Raw genomic sequence first — 14,306 nt, 5'->3', positions numbered from 1 at the left:
GCGGCAGAAGCGCCTGACCTGGGCTATAGAGAAGCAGCACTGTACTGTTGTGGTACAAAGTACTTTTTTCGGATTAAAGCAAATTCTGCATGTCATTCGGAAATCAAGGTGCCAGAGTCTGGAGGAAGACTGAGGAGAAGGAAATGCCAAAATGCCAGAAGTCCAGTGTCAAGTACCCACAGTCAGTGATGGTCTGGGGTGCCGTGTCAGCTGCTGGTGTTGGTCCACTGTGTTTTATCAAGGGCAGGGTCAATGCAGCTAGCTATCAGGAGATTTTGGAGCACTTCATGTTTCCATCTGCTGAAAAGCTTTATGGAGATGAAGATTTCATTTTTCAGCACGACCTGGCACCTGCTCACAGTGCCAAAACCACTGGTAAATGGTTTACTGACCATGGTATCACTGTGCTCAATTGGCCTGCCAACTCTCCTGACCTGAACCCCATAGAGAATCTGTGGGATATTGTGAAGAGAACGTTGAGAGACTCAAGACCCAACACTCTGGATGAGCTAAAGGCCGCTATCGAAGCATCCTGGGCCTCCATAAGACCTCAGCAGTGCCACAGGCTGATTGCCTCCATGCCACGCCGCATTGAAGCAGTCATTTCTGCAAAATGATTCCCGACCAAGTATTGAGTGCATAACTGTACATGATTATTTGAAGGTTGACGTTTTTTGTATTAAAAACACTTTTCTTTTATTGGTCGGATGAAATATGCTAATTTTGTGAGATAGGAATTTTGGGTTTTCATGAGCTGTATGCCAAAATCATCCATATTAAGACAATAACAGACCTGAAATATTTCAGTTAGTGTGCAATGAATCTAAAATATATGAATGTTAAATTTTCATCATGACATTATGGAAAATAATGAACTTTATCACAATATGCTAATATTTTGAGAAGGACCTGTACATAAATATATTTTATCTGGCAAATTATATTTTATTATATTTGTTGGATTGTGGCACTTCTGACCACCTTTTGCAACAACTGGATGAGTATGTATGTATGTATGTGCTTCTCTGTACTTTTGCAATATTGACTGAAAAAAGCCACACAAAAAAAAACTTTTTTCAGTGAGGGGATATTTAATAGGATTTGATCCCACAATGTCTGGTTTTAAGTCTTTGAGCTAATCCCATACTCCTGATAAGTCTGGGACTGTTTTGTATTTGTTTGTATGGATTTTGTGGCCACATTTTCTGTTGTTCTGTGTGCTTATTTGGGGGTAGGACAAAGGTAGAGAGTTGGGGTGAGATCCTGTTTAATTTTGATTGGTTCTTGAACATCTTCTCAACATGAAGTCACATCTGTCCATCATTGATACATTAGCAAGAAAACATAAATTGATTTGACTTATTCACTTTATCCCAAGATGAATAGAACTTGTTAATATCTAAACTCTGCATATAATGTAGCATCTACACAATACTATTACATTTTCTTTCAGTACTTGAAACAATTAATTTCAATTAATTATGATTAATTGACACTTTTCTTTTTCCCATGCTTTGGAAGGCGATCATTACACAGGCGGCATTACACAGCCCAGCAGACGGGAGGCTGTGTGCCAAGCCGTCTCTCAGTCACGCCTTAGTTGGGCTGCAGTGTAAGCCTATGCTCCGAAGTCATTAGTTTCTTTACTACTATTATTCAGGGGCAGCATTTTTCTCCAGTTACCCTCTTGCCCTCTGAGAAAAAACCTGAACAACACCAATATACAGTGCCACTCAGAAATTCACATCCACGCATGAAGTGCATGCAGGACCAATTCTTGGCATAGGCCATAAATGGTTGACTATGGCTGCAACAGTTGAAGGGGGCACTGCTGTGAAAACTCTTTAAAAAAATAAATAAAGAAATAAGATACATAGAATCAAATATATAGTAGCAACAATGTGCAGCCTTATTTAATTAAAATGAAGCAAGGTACAGTAACAATGCTACTGTAGAAACTGTACCTTCTGTTTAACTAAATAAGTCCTGTGCAACTTCCTTTATTTTTTAAGTCCATACACTCTACTAAATAATGTTTTATGCTGAACATATCAAGTAGTCTCTCTGCTGCAGCTGGATGTATTGCTTGTACTGTTCAGCAACAGGTTCATCTACTTTCCAATACAACGGCTAAACCATCCAACTTTTCTCAACCTCTATAGAAGCAGAAAAGTATGTGAACTGCAACTTCCAAATGGATTGTAATTTGTTATTTAATACAGTTTTGTTGCATATAAGACCCCATCTAAAGGACTCCATTATAGAAAACCAACAGTACCTATCATTAAGAACTACAACCTTCTATTATTATACATAATCTCACCTAGGGTACCAAGATGGCTAGAGCTATGTGTACATGAATGTCATATTAATTTTGAACTTTTGATTATGCCTTTCAACCATTGATTTTCCAGGGTAGAGGGTTAAAACAACAAATTTGAAAGCATTGTTGCAACAAGACTTGGATGTACAAATGTTTAAAAATATCCATACAGATGCACATACACCTCTTCAAATATTTGGTTAAATGTCCCTCAGCAAAACCTCACACTATGTTGTAAGTGATTTGTTTATCACAAATGAAAATGTATTGTCAACATATGAGTCAAACATAGGATGACACTTATTAAAGCAAAATAAAAAAAACAGGAAATAAATAAAATTAAATATTTCTGCATTAAACTAGGTAACCTAAGAATAGTATTCTGTTAAAATTCTTTTTAAAAAGCAAAGTCATCAGCTGAGCTGTGAATAAACAGATTCAAATCAATCAATTAATCAAAAGAATTTTGTCATTAAAGTGACTAAATTCTGTTGATTAACAGAATTTACAGAATTTAGACATCAAAGTGACAAACATAGAGTGTTACACAGTTTAGGTGCTGTTGCTTGGAAGGTTCTGGTTTAGTGACCTTAAAATACACATTGGAGGGCGCTGCGTTGGTTCAGGGGTAAGATGTGGGATCCATATTCAGAGGCTTCAGTCCTCGATGCAGCCGTTGCATGTTTGTCTCCTGGCCCAGGCGACCTTTGCTTTATGTCTTCCCCCTCTATCCGCTCCTTTGCTGCTGTTGTAAAAATTGTAAAAAAAAAAATAAAGGCCATTTGTGCTGCAAAAAATGATAATAATAAAATTTAAAAAAATACACACTGGAGCATGACGATGCCATACATCATACATGTAGCCCTGAGTACGTTCCTGGGATAACTCTGGTTGGATACATCACTATTTATCTTATCACAAATAGCAGCCCAAACATTTTCAGTAGGATTAAGGTTAAGGCTTTGCCTTTGGGGTGGCTGGTGTGGCCTCCTAAAACTAGCTTTTATATGTGTTTTATGTGTGGTATCATTTTTATATTGGAACCCCCAGCTGGGTCAAAGTTTCAGTCATCTAAACACAACTGTCATGTTCAAATTATAAAAGCAAGCCTACAGTATTTAAGAACAGCCTAATAACCCAGAAGGTTCAAGCTGGGCACAAACTAGAAGATCTAGGAACACCAGTGCTTTTCAAGGTAGAAGGTCTGCTCAAAAATCAACACCTTTATGTCTGACTGTGGCTGCCCACAGGCCAAATGTCTTCTGGACCAAAGATTTTTGGTCAGATAAGACAAAGACTAAGATATTTGACTACATTGACGAGAAGTATTTTTGGAGTCAAGGTGAGACTTTCAATCAAGCACAGTGGAGATTTCATCATGCTGAGAGTCTGTTTTGCTGCTTGTATGGTGCAGTTCACAAAGTGGGATAATGATTAAGGAAGAATACCTTCAAATCCTTCAACTTCACCTCAGATCAACAGCTATAGTTAATTGGTTGAATTCGGTGCATAACTGGGTGTTCCAACAAGACAATTATTCCAAATTGATTAAATAAATATTGGAATTTATTAAGGAGGCTCCTGAAGTACTTTTTCAGCCACACTCCATGCATTGTAAATGTCCCGTGAGCTCTTAAATGTGCCTCGCTTCACAACCACCTCAAAGCTCCGATTATCCCTGTTGTTTCCTTCCACACAACCTTCAATTAATAAGCTTAGAGCACACTGTGAGTAACCAGTGTTGCTCTTTTGTGGCTCATCCTCTTTGTGGAGGGTGTTGGTGTCAGCATCTGAGATGCACTTGTATTAAATGTTTTCAGCATGCCTCTTTACTTGAATAGATGGATGGAACTTGGCTTGGCTACAAGTGGGAGGTGATTTAAAGACAGCGGGGTTTACTGTGGAGATCTGACAAGAGAGCCAACATAAGAAAATTCAGGTAACTATTGGATGACTGAGTAATAGAGGGTATAATAGTTGTTGCAAACAGTGGTAGATGCACATGTGAAGAAAATCGTAAAAGTGGTAAAAAAAAAAAAAAAAAGAGCCTAACTAAGCGGAATCCGTTCAAGCTTTCCCATTTAGCTGTTTTCTTATCTTCAAACAGCACAACCGACATGCTTCCATCAGCCTACATTTGGGCTCATCCCGTGGCTGAGCAGCCGAAGACAGCTTGATAATGGGCTTCCACTCAGCTCGTCTGCTTTTATAAATGTGCAAGGTGGAAGATGAATGAGATTCCTTATTCAATGAGGTAAAAGGAAATTGGTTCTTTGGTACTGCCTTTGTGTGCGGCTCGATGTAAACAGTGAACATATTGTTTGGCCCCTAATGGAATCCTCAGGTCGAGGACGAAGGCCCATGATGGATGGCTCCTTATCTCTGCTCCACAAGGGAACAAACCCAGAAGTATTAAGCCATATTGAGCTGTTCCAGCACATCTTTCTGCTCATTGGAATTGAAGGAGGATAGCTTAGTTTATTTTGTGATGCCTTTTGTGATACTTCACCCTCATATCTCTGTTCAGAGGCAGCAAGGCAATAAGTCTGAAGGTTCGTTTTCCCAACACTGCTGTTGGACGGTCACCCGAGAGAAAGATAACCTTTTTCCTCTTTCCTCTACTAGTCAGTCTTTTAAGTTTCTTTTAAAAAATCAACTCATCAAGTTACATTAAATGACAACGGTAATAAAAAGGAAAAAAAAGTTTAATTCCTACAAACAGCAGGCGACGCAGCAGTTGGTGGTTTCCCATTAATTTTAAAACATTCTTTAGCTGTTATAGAATGAAGGATTTTAAAGGATGGGGAAAGTAGGTATTTGTGGAAAGCCAATTTATCATTTAGTAACGGGATCTTAAAAGCAGATGAGTTCTTTCTGGTTGAAACGAACATGTCAGCTTTTCTGGAAGTAATTAGCCTTTTTCACAATCAACACTTCAGATACATTATAGGCTTGATGGTGGTTTTATCATTCATAAACAACTAAAACAAGACGTTTACATACACTGTATACAAAGACACATAACATTTGTTTTCTCACTTTCTGACATATTATCATAATAATTTTTATCACTTTCCTTCAAACTGAAATTACTATGCCACTGAAAAAATGTCAATGCCTTGACTATGATTTCGTGGCCTTATAAGTTTCTGATTGTTACAGCACAGCTCAAACACACTGCTTCTTCGTGAAGATCAAAATAAATTACCCCAGATATCAGAAAGAGAAATGTGAGCCTCCACTAGTCTGCTTCATCTCTCTCTCTCTGTCATTGTTCTGACATTTAGCAAATAGAATAGATTTTCTATAGGACTCAGGCTCAGAAATGCGAGTCCTGAGATTTTTTGGAAAATCAGAGCTGGAATGTCTTGTTTTTACTCCTGGTTGCAATGAAATACAACCAATAAAATGTTTATATGGAAACTTGTGCCTGTGTGACGAGTATGAGAAGATGAGAGGGATGAGAAAACAAAATGGAATAGCCTTTTCTGTGGGAAATACATGGACATGTTTTTGTTTGTGCAATCTGCAGAAAGAAAGAACGCTAAGTGAGCTAAGTCCTCCCCTCTACCTGTCGCCTCCACTCCCTTCCTCCCATTTGGTCTTGGTTTTAGACTTGGTCTCGCATCCCTTGATCTCAGAGTCTGGTCTTGGTCTGGTCGGCATCAGGCTAGCTGGTCTTGACTACAACACTAGTTGCTGCCTCACAGCAAAAAGGTCTTAGTTGTCATGCATGATTGGATTCTCACCAGGCATTCTGTCTTCCTCTCACAGTCCAACAACATGCATGGACGTTAACTGCCCATTCAAAATGGGTGTGTGGTTGTTTATTCGGTGTGTTTGTGAAAGTCTAGTTGTTTTTGTGCTATCAGGTTGTATTTAGTTACATTAGGGATTTATAATAGGGTCATAGTGTTCACTGGCTGTTCAAGATTTACCCAAATCATTTTCTCTATTTGACAGTCTGCAAATTCTTTTTAGGATCTATTTTACTTTTTCATTCTAATTCATTGTGGGACTTTGCTGTGTGCATCCAGAATTTAAATTGAATCTGTCAAACTTGCATCCTTTGCCAGCAGCACACACCTGGGCAGCTTGTCACTCAAATATGTTCTCATCAGTAGTTCCTCTCTTGTGTAAATGCAAGCTGGGACTTCCTCATCAATATACCAGCAGTCCAGGGGTGGACAGAGGCTACTGCTCTCTGTGAAATAGTCTGCCTGTCAAGTCTGTCTATCATGCCTGCTTGACCCGAGTCCCAGAAAGAGGAACCTTCCGGTCTGGATAATCATCCATAGAGGGAAGAATTAGACAGGTGCAACAATCTCCAATGGCTCTGTCAGGTAACTACACCTGCTTCTTATTGGCAATACAGTTTCACTGACCACAGAGAAGGAATATTTGGCGATTTTCTAAATTTTTTGTATCAGTATATGTGGACGAATAAAAGTATTTGCTTTGTTACATAATCCATCCACTTTTGTCCATTATTTCTCCTTTCTTCCCTTCAGATGAATAGATTACCTAGTCACACCCTTTCACTATTTTCCACTTTTCGTTACATTACAGACTTCTTCTAAAACAAAGTTGAGGGATTTTTTTTGTCAGTGGTCTACACACAACACCCTGCCCCATACTGACAAGTTAAAAACTGCGTAAAAAAAAAAAAATTCAATTTCTTTTCTTGCCGAAATCTTTACATTCTTCTGTTAACATTTTCTTAAAGTTTACTTGTCAGAAATTACAGGCTCAAGTTTTCTTGAGTGTGTCACTACAAACATCTTTTTTTTGACATTTTCTTCCTATCTTCTCTGCATATTCTCTCATGCTCAGTAAGATAGTAAATTCGATTTAAATCCAGGCTCTGGCTAAGCCACTCAAAGACATTTAACAGACTGCTTCTGATGTCTTGACTCTTTAGGTCAGCTCATTGTTCTGTTGGAAGATTAATAGTTGCTATTATCTGAGGTCCAGAATCTTATTTGGCTGCTGCCATTCTACCCTTGCTGGACAATATAGTTTCCTAGTTCATGTTGCAGAAAAGCATCCCAACACCATAATGCTGCCACCCCCATGTGGTACAGGAGACACATGAAGTGATGAGCAGTGCCTGTTTTTCTCCAGATAGGAGAGTTGAAGTTCTACCTTGAATTCATCAGACAAAAGAATTTTGTTTCTCTGTTTCTGAAAGTCTCTAAGATGTGTTTTTGCAAAATCCAATCAGTCTTTTAGGGTTTGCCTCTGTCTTGATGCTTTGCCATAAAGTTCTCATTGGTGGAGGGTGTTTGCAGTGGTTGACTGTTTGGATGCCTCTTCCATGTCTACAAGGAACCACTGGAGCTTGCCTTTATGATCAGTGGATTCTTGGTCAGCCGTCTGTGGCCCTTTATCCTAGATTACTACATTCAGAATGCAGGCAAAGTGGCCCAAATCTGACTTTCTTTGCCCATATGTGACTCCCGCCTGATTTTTTATGACAGTCTGAACAGCACAAATCAGATTTTTTTCCGAATCAGACGCAGGCCTCTTTCATACATGGTCATAAATCTGATACATATCTGATTGTGACTTCATTCTGAAGGGTCATGTCGCATTTCATCCAACTTTTACATTGTTTTGTATAATACATTCACAATTTAACGCCAGAGTAGGCAGGAAACTGCAAGATCAAATGTAACAATTGGATGAAGCAAGTATAGCAGATGTTGTGACTGCTGCTCTGTTTAATAATCACTTGTTCCAGCATGCTGTGCTGAATTGTAGTTATCAGTTGCATCTCTTTATTTTCACAGAACAGAGTCACCTTAGTCAGATCAAGATGCTACTTCCAGTTACTAGAGCCAGCCTCCTTCATTCTAAAACTTTTGGCCCAACAGTATTTATGAACATCACAGCTCACACCGTTTATTGGAACTAGTCATTATTGTGTCAGCTCGCGCTTGCATAACTTGAGAATTGATAAACAAATGCTGACATGTATAGCATCCATATTTACTTCTGTAAACACAGTGTGCTGTCTTCTTCTGTGCATGTAGGGCACTTTCGGGCTGTTTACGCTGAGGTCTGATGCTGATCACAATAAAGTTGTAATGTCAACAACCATAATGACAACAAAGTCAGATCTTGTAGGTCAGCAGACAATTCATTTGACTTCATTGTTTGAGTTCTGCTCTGATAGCCTATATAGACGGGTGTGTCCCATTCCAAATCAAGTTCAAAAAGCAGAACTTTCCAAAGGTGGACTCCAATCATGTGACTGAAGAATCTCAAGGATGATCAGTGAAAATCAAATCAACCTGAGCTCAATTTTTCCAGAACAAATGCTGCCAATACTGACTGTGTTTACCCTCTGTGTACTGCCCAAAAATGACAGAAACCCTGTTTTTACATTGTCATGAGTAGGTTTTTGAAAAGAAAACTATACTTAAATTGGTTTTAGAAAAAGGGGTATGAATACTTTCTGGTGGCACTGAACTTCAAACCTTCAAATAAATAACTGATAAGGATGTTGCTTCTGAATTGAATGCAGAAGAGCATAATTCATGGCAATGAATGTATTCGTACTAATCACTATGGTTACTGGTGTACTATTGTTATTTCATCATTTCTTATTTCCTCCACTGAAGTGTGGAAAATGGTTGCTTGCCAAGACTCCCCATCATGATGAGTCTGAATATGCTGTCAGGGGGAATGGGAGGAGAAACCAGTTCTCCTGGTAATTTCATTAGATGACATCAAAGCAGGAAAACTGCAAAAGAGAGCAGGGATGCATCTTCTGTGATGAGGAAATATTATGCCATTTGAATTTTACTGCAAGACAAATCAGATACGACATGGAGACACTGTAGTTGTGATAATTTAATGATGATGCGTTTCTCTACAGGGAATATATATTGGGGGTAGGGGCAAGATGGCAATGTTCACTGGTTTTCAGATCATGATGCAACAGAGAGCAAATAGATCATCTTATCTTTTAAAAACATGTTTGTGTGAATACCGGCATTTAAGAATCATTGCCAAATCAAAGGGCCTCATGGCTGTCACCACCTGATGTGAGCCTCCCGAATGCGAGTCAGAATCAAGTTAATACCTAATGGGTATTGAGAATTGAACTGATGCCATCTTCTCTCCAACTGGAGATACACGGCGCCTTGCAAAAATATTGATCTCCTCTGCAACTTTTTTAAATTATGTTGTCAGACTTTATTGAGATGTAATGGCATAGACCAAAACAAAGTAAAACATAACTGTGGAGTTAAGAAAAAAATGGCACCTAGTTTTCAAAACATTTAGCAAATAAAAATCTAAGAACTGTGGAATGTATTTGCATTTAGTTCCCTTTACTGTTTGATCTTAGTAAAAATCTAGCCTTTTTATGAAGGCTTAGAGGTTTGTTAGAGAACCTTAGAGAATAGACAGCATTATCAAGACCTAGAAACAGCACAGACAGGTCAGGAATCATTTGGTTGATAAGGTTAAAGCAGAGTTAGATTACTAAATAATATTCCAAGATTTGAACTTCCATGGAGCAGTGTTCAATCTATCATCCGAAAATGGAAAGAGTATGGCACAACTACAAACCTACATGACTGTCCACCTCAACTGACAGGCCGGGCAAGATGGGTATTAATCACCGAAGCAGCCAAGAGGCTCATGGTTATTCTGCAGGAGCTGCAGAGATCCACAGCTCAGAAGAATCTGATTACTAGACAACTATTCATGGTCATACACTTCTCGAGCTGCTTTTGTCTAAATCCATCCATCCATTCAACTATCCATCCATGCTACTCTAGAATTACTCTTAAACCCCAAATTATTCATACCCCTGACAAATTTTGGTTTTCTTTTGACTGAAACCTCAAAGCTGTGCATCTCATAAGTAAAGATTAATCATAGAAAGATACAAAAATCTTTAAAAAACATTTTTCTCATTTCTTATCAGCAACAAACCACTTGATTGTATAAAAACAAGTAAACCTAGATCTGCCAGGAGTATGAATAATGAGGGACTTAACTGTACCTGCATTATATCCTTAGTAAACATTTTGCAGTTGCACTTTAAAACTGGATAAAAAAAAGACCAAGAACTCTGAAAATTTGAGTCAGGAAAATTAGAGTGTTGACATGAACAATGAGGCAGAGTCCTGTTTAATGAATTTAATAAACAGCATCTCTGATTAAGACTTAGCATATAGTTATAAGCATGATGAAGAGATCAGAACTCTTAAATAAATTGCTTATCAGTTTAATTCTGTATACTTTTACATCTTATCAGAAGGATTTTTGCAGCCATTGTAAAGCTTGATGAGACTTTATTTTCCTTATAACCCCTGCTTTGACCCTATCAAAGCTGAATCCTTATCCGCTTCATCAGGCTGGGAATGAACAGACACTCAGTGCCCTTCATGCACAAGGGTATATGCTGACCAGACTGAACGTCCATTATCCCAAACTAGAGGTTACAACCTTGAGAGGAGAGTTAGAAAGAGTTAGAACTCCGATCATGAGATATCATCACTTTCTTTGGGTGTGACATCCAATAAACACACTGATTTACTAACTAATCTTACCTAATACTGGACTATTACCCAGTAGCATCATTTCTCTTATCCTAACTCTGTTGAGAGACAGGACTCAACCCTCTAGTTGCCCAACAGTGCCATCTAGGAGGTTGAGACAGGGAAGGGGCTTTGGCAAATGTGGAACAGATTTTGCATGTAAAGAGTCTGCACAGGCTCCTTTTGCACACAGAAATACAAATAATTCCAAATGAGAAAGACAGGATATGCACAGCTGCCACAGCGTATGAACAAACACTGATATCCAAAGCACGTGCTGGCAGGCACGTGTCACAAGACAGCACCTGACAAACAGGAAAGGGAAAGGAAGCAAGGAATTCTGGGGATTCTGCTATGGAATGTACCTATTAGTAAATGCTGAGCATTACCCCATTAATGTAATCACTGAGTCTGCTTTGAAATAAACAGCTTTTATTACACCTTTTTGGTGTCACATAAACAATTTGTTGTAAGATGAATTTTGCTTAATTTAATAATTCAGCAGGAGATCAGATAAAATGTCACAAGTTACCAGCAGGGGTGATAATGTTACAGTTCGCACTAGAATACAAATTAAAGTCATTTTAATCAAAGCTCCGTACAGTAGAAATTAAGACCAATGACATAGGCAGTACAAAAAGATGAAAGACGAAAACAGTCAAATCAAAAGATGAGATCACTAAAAATAAAAAAACTATCAGAGTAAAGATAGAAATGAGAAAATCTAAACAAAAATGATCAGAATAAAGACTCAAACACATTAAATGAAAAGATTTATGCAATACAATTATGACAGAGATAAACAATGCCAATTCAAATGAAAAACACCAAATTAAGCAAATGTGTCATTCATTTTGACTTAAAACATCAGTTGTCAGGTTTTTTGAAGGACTGAAATGCGGAGCGTGGTTGAGGCAAAAAGGGAAGTTTTAATAATGAAAGGGAACTCGCAAGGTAGTTGTGGGAGGAAAAGGTCATTTAACAAACTAGTGGAAATAAACACGGGATGCAGGTAAACAATACTGCCTGTAGCATTGTTCAGGATGATCGGTTTGGTGGTGGGTCAGTGTTGGTCTGGGGAGGCACAGACCTGCACAGGATAAACGATGGCACTCTGACTGCCATTAGGTATTAAGATAAAATCATTAGACTGATAATTAGATCCTTCTCTGGAGTGTCCTGTGTTCCTCCTGGTGCGTGATAATGCCTGGCCTCATATGGCAAGTGTATGCAGGCAGTTCCTGGAGGATGAAGGAATTGATACCACTGACTGGCCTCCACACATTATGTTTAGATCCATCTGACGCCACCTGGTTACACCTCAGACTGTCCCAGAGCTCAGTGATGTCCTGGGCAGGATTTGGGAGGAGATACCCCAGGACACCATCCATCATCTCATCTGACATTGGCAAGCATGCATACAAGCATGTAGGGGCCATACAAACTACTGATAACCCTTTTGTTTTGCTGCAATGAGATTTCAGAAGTTGGACTAGCCTGCTCCGTCAGTTTTTCAGTTTAAATGATTCATTGACTTCATAGTAAGCTGTCTGCGGGTTGATCATTTTCATTTTATCAAACAATGTGACATCCTTTTGTTACCCATTGAATATCATTAAGTATTTGCCGCATGATGGTTTTTTCCTATTGAGATCTGGTGTGTTTTCAAAGTGTTTCCTTTAGTGGTTTTGAGCGTATTTAAAATGTCTTAATCGAGAACAAAGGGGAACCGAAGCCAAGTTCCTTGTTTGTGTGTAAAAACTTGGCAAATGAAGCTCATTCTTATTCTGACTCCATAGCTGATTATGATTTAATACTGCCAGTTTAATCCATGACACAGCTTGCATCTGTGCTAGTGTGATTTTTTGTGGGCATTGTAATTGCAAATAAATCTAAACAAAAGGATTATTTTTTGTGGTTTCTTGTGATGTTTATTTTTACTTGTAGGTGCAGAATGTCTAGTGATGCCTATATACATTGTAGAATTGACTTGTGCAATATTCTGCTTTTTGGTTTTCCTAATAAAACTACAGCTCCAGTACAGTTGCAACAATATTCAGCAGAAGGAACCACATAGAAAGTTATTACCACACTATCTTTGAAGTCTACATTTGCTTCCTGTGTATCTTTTTATTTAATTGTTTTTAATTAATACTTTTTGTACAACCTACTGTATTTATTAGATTTTTTTTTACTCTGCAAACCCTCCCTCCAGACTACGCAGCTCTTCTGTTACAATTCGATATTGCCACAAGTATGCACTCATCCACTATTACACATGAATTTGAGTGATATTCCATTCTTGATGCACTGGGTTTAATCTGATGTCGGCCCACCCTAGTCAGTTATAACAGCTTTAACTCTTTTGGGAAGGCTTTTCACAATGTTTAGGAGTGTGTCTATGGCAATTCTTGACCAGTCTTCTAGAGGTTAATTTGTCACCCAGACTCCCCAGATAAAGACGCATGATTTGTCAATCCAGAGAACCCATCTCCAGCACTCTGCAGTCCAGTGGCAGCGTGCTTTACACCACTGCATCTGGCACTTTGCATTGCACTTGCTTATGTAGGGGTGGATGCTGCTGCTCACCCATGGAACCCGTTACCTGAAGCTCTAGGGTTAGGGTTGTGCACTCTTGAGCTAATCTGAAGGCCACATGAATTTTGAAGGTCTCATATTTGAAGGTCCTCATATTTGGAACAGCCTTTCTGAAGACCTAAGGGTAGCTAAGATTGTTAAGGATTTTAAATGTTAGTGGTGGGTGCTTTTACTTGAACCTCAGTAAAGCCATTTTTTGTTATATACATATTGTTTCTTCTTACTTTTTCTGCCTATCTAATTTTAAGTACGTTTTATGTTTATTTGGTTCTATTGCATTACTACTATTTTAGGTAATCATAGATTAGATGCAATTTAATGTTTTATATCTTTTTATTTGTCCTATAGTTAAAGTACTAAAGTGCATTGCTTTAGTGTTTTAGAATTGTAATGTTTTTACATTGAATCCTTTGCTGGTGTTTCCTCATTACAAATACAACTGTCTTTTTTTGTGCAACATTTTATGTTTGACTGTATTCTAGTATTTATAAATTCAAATTCAGTTGTTTAGTCTATGTGATTTTGCATCTTCAAGTGTAATTTTGAATTGTCGTTTGCATGCATGTTTATTTGTTTTATAATTTTTGAGAAGCCTTTGACATAGAAACTGGTAAATAAATACAATCTCATAAATGTTTTCACTCAGTGAATAGTGGCTGGTGGGTGGATACTCAAGCGCTTTATTTTCTCTGTATAAGCCACCTTTACCTTTACCCTTATGTATTTTTCCAACTCAGCAGCGTCACTGGAAAAGGTTATTTAGATGTCTTAAAAGGTTACTATAGGTTATAGCTATGTGCGCTGAGTTGTACAGCGTCCCATGCAAT

Source organism: Girardinichthys multiradiatus, chromosome 15, assembly GCF_021462225.1.
Source record: "Girardinichthys multiradiatus isolate DD_20200921_A chromosome 15, DD_fGirMul_XY1, whole genome shotgun sequence".
In the NCBI taxonomy this organism is placed as follows: domain Eukaryota; kingdom Metazoa; phylum Chordata; class Actinopteri; order Cyprinodontiformes; family Goodeidae; genus Girardinichthys; species Girardinichthys multiradiatus.
The sequence above is the reverse complement of the archived record's forward strand: the minus strand, read 5'-3'. Positions refer to the sequence as shown.